The following is a 14,600-nucleotide window of genomic DNA, read 5'->3' as shown; positions in this document are numbered from 1 at the left end:
CAGCCTTGCCACTTAACAGCAAGAAAGAGCTTCCTGAAGCCAGAAGCTCACCTGTGTGCTGCTCAAGAACAGCATGCCTGGTGGTGGCAGCCAGCCTAGAGAGGAACAGAGAAACCACACAGAGAAGCAGACCTGGGCTCGGTTTTACGTCCTTCTCCAGAACTGTGGGACTGGTAGGGAGAAAGCGAAGTGGGATCATAACCAAGAGAAGAGCCCAAATGACTGCATTTGTCCCGACACAAATGTCTCTAGTTATGCCATGACCCCATGAGCCTCTAGATCCTTGTCAAATCCTCTTCCGCAGGCTAAAAATAATCGCTCACATATAAACAAACGTAAATGTATTTTTAACATGCCTCGGAAAACTCACCTTCCTGTTGGGTTTTGGACTTCTCTCTTCAAGTCAACTGGCATATCACAAAAGCAACTGCAACTGCTTAGAACTTTCCACCGCATACAGGCAACTGTGACCCCAGGTGACATCTGACTGTGGATGCCAAAGTGACTTCTGTTGGGAGATTAGAATCTCTAACTGCCTTGTGGTTTCAGAAAGCAAGAGAGGCCAAAACTTAAGAGAGGGTGAGGGCTTAAAAATTCAAGGTGAAGAGTTCCAGAAAGACCCACTCATTTTGAGGGTCATTCTAGTGGCTTCCTGTGGAAGGTATTAAAAGCCAGAGCACAGTACTGTTGAGACGTTAGCCAGTGGAAATAAAGGAAGCCCATCGTCTAGCCAAGCAGCTAGCTAGACGGCAGTCCCCAATTGGAGATGGTATTTCACCTTGTGAGGGCAGACAGTGAAGGAAGAGAAACTGACTAACTGTCACCAATCTGAAATAATTTGAGGGCCAGAAGGATAACAGCATAATAAAAAAAAAAAAAAGTATTCTTTTAAAGGCATACAACAGGGCATATGATCCCTAAGTAATAGCTTATAATTAATAAAATAACCCTGTGTTCCTGCCAAAGTACTCTTTTTTAACTCACGTGCAGACATTAGATACTTCTTAATTCTTCCTTGTACTTATCATCGTTCCATGAAAATAAGAGATTGGGGCAAATAAGGATTTGCATTGGCAGGAAATTTTGTGCTTTTCAAAGAGTGGTCCATTTCACCAAGAGGTAAGATGACATAATTAGAAGAAAACTGTGGAATGTGCCTATGGCCAGGTACCGTGGCTCACACCCATGTTCCCAGCACTTTGAAAGGCCAAGGTGGAAGAATTGCTTGAGGCTAGGAGTTCAAGACCTGCCTGGACAACATAGTGAGCCCTGTTTCTACAAAAAAATTTTAAAAGCCAGGCATGGTGACATGTGCTTGTGGTCCTAGCTATTCAGGGGGCTGAGAAGGGACGGTCACTTGAGCCCAGGAGTTCCAGGCTATAGTGAGTTTTGGTCACACTACTGCACTCCAGCCTGGGTGTCAGAGCAAGACTCTGTCTCTAAAATTAATTAATTAGTTAAAAAAAGAATTGTACCTAAATGGCTTAGAGCTGGTTAAGTGGCAGATGTGTTTTGCTATGGACCAGAGGTAAGGTTGCTTGACTCTTAGGCCCTTCTTTGGTCACAACCTCCTGCTTCTGGTTCTCCTGATAAAATGCTGGATGCTTAGTCCAAGGTAACAGGCAAGAAGTGGGCTCAGGAAAACAGAGCTCTGGCCTCCCAATTGCACATACATTCATAGGCCCCTACCTCTGCCATTGCAGGTTCCTTGACTTTGACCTTCAGTCCTGACAATGTAATTTCTCTGCTTATGGGTAAAAGGAGAAATTCCTCTCACACTGCCAACATCACCCCCTTTCTTCTCACCCCAAGGAGAGTGCAGAGAGGAGGCGAGACCAAGCCTGCCCAGAGTTGGAGTCTTGAGCCGTGAGGTCACGTTGGTTCCTCCCCATCTATGCTAAAACCAGAGGGAACTTGGCAGGGGCCATGTTGAGGGGAGGGCTGGCCTTGAGGTTTTCTTTATGTTTAGCCTGGATGTAGTCCAACCTTAAACTCAAATGAAAACTTGAGAAATGTTATATGACCCAAGAGCGCATGTGTGTGTTTTGAGACTAAGGTAATGGGGAGGGAGGTGGTGGCCAGCCACAAAAGGCAGCTTCAATCCAGCTAAACAACTAAACACTCACTGCAGAACCGGGTCTCATGAGACACGTAAGGAGGAATCTTTACTACCCCAGTTTTTGTATTTTGTGTTTCCCTTACATACCTATCCAAGGAGCTCGGAACACCTGGGTCCCAGTCCCTCACTGGCCACTCATGCAGTTACTCAACCTGAGCTAAATCTCTTCACTTCTCTTGATCCTCAACTTCTTCATTCTCTAAATTAGAGGTATAAATCGGGCGTCAGGATCTTTCCGTTCAAAGAACAACGTCCTAATGCAATCACTGGCAAATGTAATTTCTACATGTTAAATCATCCAGGCTTCCAAGACGGAATTGACAAATGGCAAATGTTGAGTGGCTCAATGTATTTCATTTCTTTTCTTTCTTTCTTTCTTTTTTTTTTTTTTTTTTTTTTTGTGAGATAGAGTTTCGCTCTTGTTACCCAGGCTGGAGTGCAATGGCGCAATCTCAGCTCACCGCAACCTCTACCTCCCAGGTTCAAGCAATTCTCCTGCCTCAGCCTCCTGAGTAGCTGGGACTACAGGGTGTGTCACCATGCCCCTCTAATTTTTATATTTTTAGTAGAGACGGGGTTTCACCATGTTGATCAGGATGTTCTGGTCTTGACCTCGTGATCCACCTGCCTCGGCCTCCCAAAGTGCTGGGATTATAGGGGTGAGCCATGGCGCCCGGCCTTCATTTCTTTTTCAAAGGGCCTTTCCTATTTCAGGCAACTGTCTCTGTGGTGAGTGGGCATGTATGAAAGCATGTTTGCAAAACAGTTGAAATATTTGTGTATAATAGCGTTTTCATAGCAGTTAGTATAAACAGGGAGAAACTTAGGAATGGCTTTTCATGGGTGCCTATGAAATGACAGATTGTGCAATTTTTAGGAAGAAGAAAAGCTTGAAGGGACAAACCCTATAGGCAATAATATTTTGACCTTGAGAGGAAAAAAATATGCTAGTTTGTATATAGAAAATAAACACTCCTCCAAAGTTTACGTTCAGAAAAACCTGGGTTGCTTGCTCATAAATAAATTGAGGACAGAATTGTTGATTACTGAGGTTAATGTTCTTTTACTAAAGTGGAAACATTGTCTGTAATTAGATTAACAAGAGATTTCGGAAGAAAGAGTGACGATGTGAGTAATCAGGGAGTCAACAAAGGCACATTTTGATTTTATTAGCCAGCTATTAGAGCAGTCTTTGGCATTTTATGTGTGATACACAGCATCAGGATGTAGCTGTTGAAAGTCATTTGTGTCCGCTGTCTGGACTAATTGAGCGACAATAATAAAACGCTGTTTTTAGATAAACAATGGGTGGCGGAACTCCATCGGTCCCTGCAGGGAGCACGTTGATGCCTTTCAAAGAGCGACTGGCTGAGCTCACGTGCTGCAGTCATTTCACAGAGGAAAGTCAAGTCGTTTAAATCAACTAAATTGAACGCAGTTTTGAAATGGAAATCAGTAATCCCAGTTTGGAGCTGCCTCCTTGTCAATGGAAAGCTAGAGGCTCGATTGCCGTCTGCTTCTCTCCCAAGTCTTATTCAAAGGCAGGAGGCCCCTGAGCCACAGAGATTGCAAGTTAGCAATACCAGGGAAAGGAATATCATGTGTCGGATGTGTTGTGTAGTGCGTGGGTGCTGAACACGCTGACATGGAAATATCGTCACAAATCCCAGCTGCCTGCTCTATGTCCTTCCCTTCAGTGCTCTCAAGATGGGCCCTAGACAGACAGACAAACAGGAGGCTTCCAGGAGGATGTAAGTGGGTCACATGCTGCTGTCCTCACCCTACTGGAAGGAATTTCTCTCAGAGACCTCCCTCCTCCTCAAAATGTGCTCCTCCCTTTCTCCGTGCTGCATGCCCTTTAGAATAAAGCATGTCCAAAAGTGAATCTCAACTTTGCGTCAAGATTAGGATCTCTGGTTACAGACTGAGAATAGAAGAAAGCTGGCTGGCATCCTCCGACTCACTTTATCTTAACGTAGGATCACACAACCACCAGGCTTTTCTGGCAGCCAAGGGGTGGATGGGAGTGCTTTAATATCTGCCTCTTTTCAGCTATCCGCCTTGTGCAAACAGCCACACGACCTAGGGAAAGAGTGTGCTGTGTAGCAAACATGGCTTTGAGATAGGTTCACTGCACTCCACAAACTAAATTGCATCTTCCTCACCCTGCTATAAAATGTTGTTGTTGACCGGCAAAATAGCTCACTCCTGTAATCTCAGCACTTGGATGAGGCTAAGACAGGAGGATCACTTGGGCTCAGGAGTTTGAGACCAGCTTGGGGAATATAGTGAGACACCGTCTCTACTAAAATTAAAAAAAAAAAAATTAGCCTGTAGTCCCAGTTACTCAGGAGACTGAGGTGGGAGGATCACTTGAGCCCAGGATATTGAGGCTGCAGTAAGTAGTGACCATGCCACTGCACTTCAGCCTGAACGACAGAGTGAGACTGTCTAAAAAATATATATACATATATATCCACACACACGTGTGTGTGTGTGTGTGTGTATGTATATATGTGTGTATATATATGTGTGTGTATATATATATATATGTAGTCACCACTGAGCTTTAGGAAGCTGGGTGCAGTCTGCTGACATTTTCATTTAATAGCTCTTACTTGAATACTTGCTAGGCATAAGGTCCTGTGCTGCTTGCTGGGGAGATATCCTTGCAAAAGACCAACACATGGCACTTGAAGTCTTATAGATAGATAGATAGATAGATAGATAGATAGATAGATAGATAGATACATAGATACATAGATACATAGATAGATGATAGATAGACAGACAGACAGACAAATAAAATGCAGTACACTATTGGTCTGGTGAGGCATGTTCAGGAGGTCACGAGCGGCTTTCCCCCTCCTAGTACACCCAGCCCTAGATCAGAAAGTTGTCTTTTGGAGCTTACAAGGGAGGAAAAAACATTCTTTTTTCTGCTACTCTTCTAGATTATCCAGCTGGGGCCCTATATATTGGACTGACAAAAGACAGGTGAGCAAGAGAAAAGGAAGCAGCAGTTTATTAACATGTGCACCCTGATTACACATGGAAGTACCCAGAGGTGACTAACCCAAAGGAGTGCTTAGAACTTGGGCTTATACATCACCTTAACACAAGACACAGGAAAAGGGTTCTGAGTGGGAGAGGCAAGTTATGGGATGGTGACCAGAAAACGTACGGTAGGCAAGAGTTGTTTAGTAAGTTTTGTTTTGTGGATTTAAATCAGTACCTTCTTCATTGATAAGAGTTGTTAAGAGTAATCCTTGTCCTGGTATAGAAGAGGGAGATATCTCTACAAACCTAAATTTCCTTTATTAAGGGAAACCACATGCCCTGGTTTTAGAGCTTTTCCTGAGTCTGCTGGTTCTCAATGGCCTTGAGCTCAAAATAATCCATATGCCAAAGAGGCGTATCTGGGGGTGGCATATTCTGGTACCTCTCAGGCTACTCCTGATGCTATTCTCACTTGACTTTCCGGTCACCTCATCTGCTTCCCACCCTAGATGATAAAGAAAATTCTCTGGCTCTGTCATGACCAGAAGCACAAAGTTCTTCCTGTGCATTCTTCTGATTTAAATCATTGTGACAGGTTAAAACTATGCTTTGTACAATCTTCAGTTGATTCCTCTGAGTCCCGCCTCTCAGGTACCTAGCCCAAGACAAGCAGCCAAAACACGTCTTCACCTTCTCTCCTAAGAGCTTCTTCCTGGCTTTCCCCCATCTTGGACATATTTTGGTAATTTCTCAAGAAGTATTTGCAATGGTTAATTTTATGTGTTAACCCGACTCGGCTATTGGGTCATTTGCTTGGTCAAGCACCAGTCTACATGTTGCTGTGAAAGTGTTTTTTAAAATGTGATTAATACTTAAAATCAGTAGATTTTGAGTAAATTAATTTTTTTGCATAACTTAAATGAGCTCAGAGGACAGAGCATCAAGCCAAAGATGCTTTGTTATTCACAAAGCTTAAAATCCAATGGAATTTATCTTGCCAGGTTTTGAACCATCTTGGAACTTTTGAGCCCCCTTTCCTTTCTGATTTCTCTCTTTTGGAATGGGCATGTCTGGCCTATACCTGTCCTAACATTTGTGTCTTGCAAGTAAACTTGTCTGGTTTCCTAGGCTCACAGCTAGAGAAGAATGTTGCTTCAGAATGAATCACACTGAGTGTTGCGAACACCTCACGTAGATGATATTTAAATGAGGTTTTGAACTTTGAGTCGATACTAGAATACATCAAGACTTTCAGGAGTGTTGGGCTTGGGTGAATGCATTTTGTATGTGAGAAGGATGATCCAGAGGGTGGTCTGTGATAGGTTGAATTATGTTTTCATGATCCAAATTCATGTTTTGAAATCCTAACCCCAGTGCTTCAGAATATGACTCTATTTGGAAATACAGTTGTTGCAGATATAATAATTAGTTTAGATGAGGTAATACTGGAGTAGGGTGAGGCCCTGATACGATATGACTGAGTATCCTTATCAAAAGAAAAAAATTGGGGCTGGGCATGGTAGCTTACATCTGTAATCCCAGCACTTTGGGAGGTTGAAGCAGACAGAACACCTGAGGTCAGGAGTTCAAGACCATCCTGGCCAACATGGCAAAAACCCATCTCTACTAAAAATATTCAAATTAGCTGGGCATGGTGGCATGTGCCTGTAGTTCCAGCTACTCAGGAGGCTGAGGCAGGAGAATCACTTGAAACCGGGAGGCAGAGGTGTGGTAAGCTGACATCGTGCCACTGCATTCCAGCATTGGTGACAATGAGTGAGACTCTATATCAAAACAAAAGGAAAATTTTGGACACAGACACACAGAGGAAAAATACCATGTGAAGGTTGGATTCATGCTGCCACAAGCAAAGGAACTACCAGAAACTAGGAAGGAGGCCTGGAACACTAGACCTGGTGCCTTCAGAGGGAGCGTGGCTTGATCTTGGATTTCCAGCCTCCAGAACTATGAGACCATAAATTTCTGGTTTTTAAGCCTCTCAGTTGGTGGTACTTTGTTATGACAGCTCCTATAAACTCATAGAGTGTCCCTTCCTTGTCACCTCTGCATTGCACTCCCTACTGGATCAACACCTGGAAGCCCACCTTGTTGGAACCCTTATGTCACGTAGGGGTGACAAGAAGGCCCTGCCTCTCAGCCCCATGTCATTGGCCTCCCTGGATTTTGTACCCTGCCATTAGCACAAATATTAGCATGTTCGTGACACAGACATGTTAGGATTGTTCTGGCTCCAAGTCATAAAGCCCTCTTAAAAAATTGAGCCAAAAAATGTTAAGTGGCTGAAGCACATCAGCACCTGAAGTATAAGGATTGCCTTCCTCCTGCTGAAACACACATTGGCGTTAAAAAAAAAAAAAAAGGGAAAGGAGAGAAAGCATCCCCAAAAGGTATATGTGTTTTCACTAAAAATGTTGGCACTATTAGGGTTAGGTTACTCAGCAAGGCTCCAGTGCAGGTTCAGTTAACTCACTCTGAAAAGAAGGATCCAGATTCTTTCTTTCTTCAAATGGTTGCCTCGGATGAATTAGGAATATAGGATAAAATAAGAAGCACCAGTTTTGGAGTTTAGGACGCAGATTCAACTTCTGACTGGATCTCTTACCGGCTGCACCATCTTAGATAAATGACTTGTCAAGCTCTTCGAATATCATTTTTCTTATCTATGAATGAGAGGTGAAATCCCTATCTCAGGGATATGGAGACTTTCCCTTTCTTTGGCCTCTGGTTCCTGGAAGTGGGGAGTATTTTAGCACAAAATATTCAAGTTATGCCGTGGGAATCCATCATTATTAACATGAGGAAGGGTTGTCTTACACATGCTCCACCCTTAGGATAGAAAAGACTGCAGGGAGACACCCATGGTTTCCCTCTGGGACCAGCAATACCCGTCATTTCCCAGGGGAGGGGTCATGTTTTGTGGAGTCTACAGCGTAATAACTGGGAGGTCATTGTGAAGGAGTAGAACTCATAAATTCAAACACAAAAGGAGGTGCAGAGCTTGGGAGAGGCTTGTGTTAGCCACAGGCTGTGAAGCATGAGCTTCTTCAGCTGCAGAATAAACCCAACCACGTCCCTTTGGGATACGAGGAGAGTAGACTCAGGACCTTGGGCAGAATAGTGAGGAGGAAAAAGAGAGGGAGATTAAAATATTAATAATAGTAGGATTCTAGAACCCCCATCTGAAGCTGATTCAGCATGACTGAATTGTAGATAAATGTCTGTATTCAGCATGTCTATAAATGACTGCTACTAGACCACATTTCTTCAAAAAAACTTTTTTCTACTAACTCACTAGACCTGAATGCCAGCTCAGATTTGAAAATATTCTGTCTATCTTATTTTTTCCTAATGTGATATTAAGGGTGGATTTCTTTTTATGAAACTCCCATGTGTACTTGGGACCTGGCTTTAGTTCATGTGTGGACCATCCCCTGTGGTCATAGTGAACCTGGGCAGGCCTACCAAAAGCCTGTGATGGGGTTCAGGACATGCTACCTTAAAATACAGCACCTTGGGCCAGTGGTTCACGCCTGTAATCCCAGCACTTTGGGAGGCCAAAGTGAGCAGATCACCTGAGGTTGGGAGTTCAAGACCAGCCTGACCAACATGGAGAAACCTCATGTCTACTAAAAATACAAAAAAAAAATTGGCTTGGCATGGTGGCGAATGCCTGTAGTCCCAGCCACTCTGGGGGCTGAGGTAGAAGAATCGTTTGAACTCAGGAGGCAGAGGTAGCAGTGAGCCGAGATCATGCCATTGCACTCCAGCCTGGGCAACAAGAGTGAAACTCCATCTCAAAATAAATAAATAAATAACATAATAAAAGATAGCACCTTGGCATTTTGGAAAAGAACAGAAGCAGGAAGGCCACTTTCAGCTTGCCTTCTCCCTTCTCCCTTGTAGCAGGTCATAAGACCTCATGTGACAGATGCCCTCCTTACTCCCAGAGGAAAGTAAGGAAGACACAGAAACACCAAGAAGAATCTGAACAAACAGGCCTGGCTAAGTTCCCCCCATTCATTACCATGACGTCATACCCCCTTTGTCCAATCACGCTTTCATCAACCCTGAGCATGAAAATACACAGGTTTCTCTGTTCATGGTGGGGTGGATCTTCATTTTTCAAGTTTCCATGTCATATAAAATATATATTAAAGAAATGTGTAGGCTTTACCCTTGTTCATTTGTCTTGTGTTTAGGGATATAAGCCATAAGCCTGGGATAGATGAGAAAAAGATACTTACACCTGTTTGTCTGAAGACTGGAGGATGGTTCTTAACAGACAGGAAGGAGCCACACACCTTGAACTCGTAATAGAGCCCTAGTGGTGGGAAAGAAGGATAAATTCAGAAATGCGTTCAGCACATATTTATTGGCATGTGCCTAAGCCCACAAGCACATATCAGAAGCCCTTGAGGCCAGATGTGTTTTAGAATTCAGAAATTTTCAGATTTCAGAAAGGCAATGTGATGCATAAACCAAATATTATATAACATCCCTAGAGGGGTTGGAGGCAACACTTTGCAGATCAAACATGGTATTTCCACAGTCCTGTCTCAGCCAAATAGATGGGTATTCATGCTAAGTGGGATAAATGCAGCCTTACTTCACTTCATGTTTTGCCACCAAGGTGGTTATGAAAAATTTAGTGTTTTCAGAGGTTTGGGAAGTTTAGAATTACGGATAGGGGTTGTGGACCTGGGCCAGGTGCCAGGCGGTGTTCTGATGCTGGGCAAATAGCACTAACAGGACTAGTGCAGGGGCCTGAGGGAGCTAGTAGGCTCTGAATAGGGAATGGTTCCCCAGTAGCCCTGGCAGATGCAGGTGTAATCCCCATGGGGAGAAGGGGAAATGTTTAAAGGGAAGGAAAACAAAACAAAACAATAGAAGTGGTGTTCCATTAAAGCCCTAGAAAACATTAGTGTGCAAGCTTGAAGCTTTAAAAATGTATCAACAAAACATCACAGGAAGTATAGCCTCCCTCCCTTCTTGCTGTCAACTATAGGCAGCTCAGCAGCTCTGGAGACTGGAGCTCAGCTGGAAGATGTGAGTGCCCAGCAGACTGGATGGGCACAGCTGATGCCCACCCGACAGAAGCAGACCCCGATGGAAAGAGACCCCCTCAGAGTGGTGGTTTGCAACTGTGGGTTAGGATGGAGGAGATAAAGGTACCCTTGGGACAGGTGGCCAGAATATTTCCTGCTCTATACCTGTAGGAACTGTCCACAGAATATACACAAATGTGTGTGCATGTGTGTTTATATATATATATATATATATATATATATATATATATATATATATAAACTATTGGGAGGAAGACTTTTTGTCTATTCACTTAGGTTCAAATGCTTGGGGGCCTCAAATTAACTGGCAATAGACAGATTAGCAGAAGAAAAGAGAAGGTTTATTTGCACGTGCATTTGGTGTCACTAATGAGTAACTCTCTGAATACTCCACTGAATACTCAGTGGTAAACATTTATATACAGGCTGAATATCCCTTATTTGAAATACTTGGGACTTAGAAGTGTTTCATATTTTGGATTTTTTCAGATTTTGGAATGTTTGCATGTGCATAATGAGATATCTTGGGAATCTCAGGCCCTATGTCTAAACAAAATTCATTTATGTTTTACATGCATCTCCTACCCATAGACTGATGACAACTTCAGACAGTTTTAAAAAGAACTTCCCACCTAAACAAAGTTTGTGATCCGTCCATATATGTGTGTGGAATTTTCCACTTGGGCATCCTGTCAGTGCTCAAAAACTTTCTGATTTTTAGAGCAGTTTGGGTTTTGGATTAAGGATGCTCAATTTATACCAATATAACAAAAAAGGGAGCAGCAGGAATTTAGGGATTCGATGGGAAAATGTGTAAGGTGCTGTGAGGGTTTTTTTGGTGCTAATGGGAAGGGGCAATTTGTCTACTTCCTGGAATTCTCAGGAAACCACCTCAGAGCAGGGTTAATAGCAGCTGTATTTTTGAAAGGCTCTGCTTTAGTCAGATAAGGAAAGTTCAGATAAGATTTTAAATATTTTCACCTCTAAACAATCTTTATGTTAAAGCAATCATCCCAACTGGGCACGGTGACTCACGCCTGTAATTCCAGCACTTAGGGAAGCCGAGGTGGGCAGATCACCTGAGGTCGGGAGTTCAAGACCAGCCTGACCAATATGGGAGAAACCTTGTCTCTACTAAAAATACAAGATTAGCCAGGCATGGTACCACATGCCTGTATTCCCAGCTACTTGAGAGGCTGAGGCAGGAGACTCGCTTGAACCTGGGAGGAAGAGGTTGCAGTGAGCTGAGATCGCACCATTGCACTCCAGCCTGGGCAACAAGAGCAAAACTGTCTCAAAAAAAAAAAAAAGCAGTCATCCCTTCAATACATATATACATGCGCACACATATACACATGTAAATATATATTATGTAGGTATATATATATATATATATATATACACACACATAAATGATTTATATATACCTATATAATATGTATTTATACACACATGGGATATTCTATATTTATACCACTTATGGCAATTATTTTAAAAATCTCCCTCTGTTTTTTCTCTTGTTCACCTCTGCCCTCTCCCAAGATCCTGGCTTGCACTCCTGGGGCCTGCAGGGACAGGACCGGACCGAGGAGAAATGAAGAGGCAGCAAAGCGGCATGCGTCTACTGTGTGGTTTGCTGAAGCCTTCAGTATGATGACAGGGCAGCGCTAGGCTCTTAGATCCACCTCAAATGTAAGTGCAAACCAGTTAGGCTTGGCTCAAGCTCTTTACCGTCCAAGTAGATTTCCCAGGGAGTTTCAGAAACACCCGAACAAGAGGGAGGACTTTTCAGAGAGGGTGTGCTTCTGCATTAGCAGGTGTATGCAAGATCCAGAGAAATCTGGGCTCCCACATTCACTAGGCTCCCACTGGCTTGGAACCTCAGGGTCTAAACTCTGGGGAACATCCTCAAAAGAGTCTAAGAACCTCTCTCCCTCTTTCTACATAGTGTGGCCGCTGTTGACTCTCTCCCACAGCCCTCCCAGAAATTGTTCTGAATTTTTCTGGGGTTCGGGGGACAGCTTAGGGACATTTATCTCTCCCCTGTCCCCCTTGGGGAGAGCATGTGCGGCCTGTTCCCCAGCGGTCGGCATCTCATCTGAGGCCCTTCGCCTCATTTCTACACTGCAGATACTTTCCCACAAAATTTTCCCACATTTTTTTTTTTTTTTTTTTTTAGCATTTAGCAAGGATTTCACCAGCAAAGCAAAAGACTCTGTCTGCAGGCTGATTGGTTGCCAAAGAAAAGGTGAAGACATTTCTGAAGAACAGTCCCATTTGAGAAGTGAAAAGCAGCCCTGGTCAAACATGTGGCCGAGTCCCCTGTGAGTGTTTTGGTTCGCTTGGTAGCTGCTTCTGCCACTGTTTATCCAGCACAGAGAAGGTGCTTTGAATAGATGTCTTTGCCGACACGGATCCTTTGCTTTGTGAATAGGGCGATTACTAAACAATGAAGCTATTGCATTAGGAGCAGGAGCTGGCTGGAGCCAACAAATCTTCTCTAGGTTTACAGAGCTATAATTATCCAAAGTTTTAAAACACAATGGTATCTGCTGAAAGGGAACATCTGGGAGGGAACCAAGCCATCCCAATTAAAGGAGTGAGGCACAGCCTGTGGATGGGATGACTCCACAGTAATGGGGTGGCGTCTTTTTAGATGTCATTCAAGTTAACAAATGTGCTGAAAGGTTTAAGGAGAACAAATGCACAGGGGGGAAAATTCAGATCAAGGAGAGAGATCTGTTTTATAAGAACATCTACAAACTGGTTGCAGAAAGCATTCCAGGCTGCTGTTATGAACACTAATCAGGAGAAAAAATGCTTCATGAGGTTTTTTCCCATATGAAAATAAAAGCTTTTTCCAGTTGCCATTTCATTTCAAAATAAATTCCCTTAACCTCCAGAGGACCCGGCTTGACGGAGTCGGGTGGGAGACCAGCATCGTGGGGAGGTCTGAGTGGCTCAGGGTTATGGGGCTGTGCCGGCACTTAGGCTCCCCATAAAGATTAGGGGAAGTTGGTTGTTATGGGAGATTGGAGACTCGATCCTATAAATAGATTTGGCCCAGATAGTAGCATTGGACTCTGCTTTGCCAATGAAGGTTACAGTAGGCTCACCGCCATAACAATCTGTCCTAAAATGGATATGGGCCACATGCTTAGGGCTCCTGAGCCCTTCAAGACCTGCAATCTAAATCAAGGGTCTACTCCACCTATTACTTCAGCTGGGGGCAATTCTTCCAGGTAAAAAACTGAAAGAATAGTTATGAGGGCAGTAACGAAACCAGACAAAAGAATCTCTCATTCATCATCTTATACCTATGGGAATGTTTGCTCCAATATCGGGGGCGGGGAGGGCAGCCATCACGGGGGATTATTTCTTCAATTATGCTTCCTTCCCATCTGTTTGGGGGCACTGTGGCAGCATCACACAGGGGCTCAGCTCAGTTCTGAAGGCAGAGTCCAGGAAATGATTTGGGTCATCACAGGCTGTACAGCAGAACCCACAGCAGGCTAAATCAGAAAAGTCGGGGGTGTGCCAGGGTTTTTCCCAAGCTGTCCTTTTCGGGGCTTTTGCTGATGCTCCTGCTGCAGTGGGGTCCCTCCCCACTTTCAGTGCCCTGTTGGTCCCCTCCTGATCATTTTCTACAGTACACCAAAACAAGCTGACAGAGCACTTGCTAGCTTTCACTTACTCCAAGGGGTGAAAAAGTTTAAGTCTCTTGATCAACTTTTCTATAGGTATTTGCATGATTATTGCTACAAAAGCAATATTATGCAACATAAAAATTAATAATTAAAAACATTTACCAATTAACCCACCACCGTACTACCATTTGAGTGGCCCTAAGCCTATTTGTTCTCTGAGCCTTCACCTGCTTTTTCCATTTAGCTTTGCTAGATATTTGCCTATTTCTAAGTTTTACTGTGGAATATAATACCACCATCAACATACACATTCTTTTTAACCCTCTGCGAAAGAGCTCTCCAGAAATCTTGGACCGATCCACAGTGCCATGGACTGAATTGTGCCAAAATTCAGACTTTGAAGGCTTAACCCCCTGTACTTGGGGATAGTGATGTAAGAGAGGCAACTAAGGTTAAATCAGGTCATAAGGGTGCTGCCTCAGTCCATATGACTGGTGTCCTTATAAAAAGAGAAAGAGGCAGCAGAGATCTCTCTCTTCCTCCAAGTACACGGAAGAAAAGCCACTTGAAGATACAGAGGGAAGGTGGCCGTCTGCAAACCAAGGAAAGAGGCCTCAGGAGAAATCAAATCTGCAATGCCTTGATCTTGGACTTACAGCCGCCAGAACGGTGAGAAAATAGTCTGTTGGTTAAGCCACTCAGTTTGTGGCATTTTGTTATGGTAGCCCAAGTAGACAAATACACACA

The sequence above is a fragment of the Saimiri boliviensis genome, chromosome 4 (assembly GCF_048565385.1).
Source record: "Saimiri boliviensis isolate mSaiBol1 chromosome 4, mSaiBol1.pri, whole genome shotgun sequence".
NCBI lineage: Eukaryota > Metazoa > Chordata > Mammalia > Primates > Cebidae > Saimiri > Saimiri boliviensis.
The sequence above is the reverse complement of the archived record's forward strand: the minus strand, read 5'-3'. Positions refer to the sequence as shown.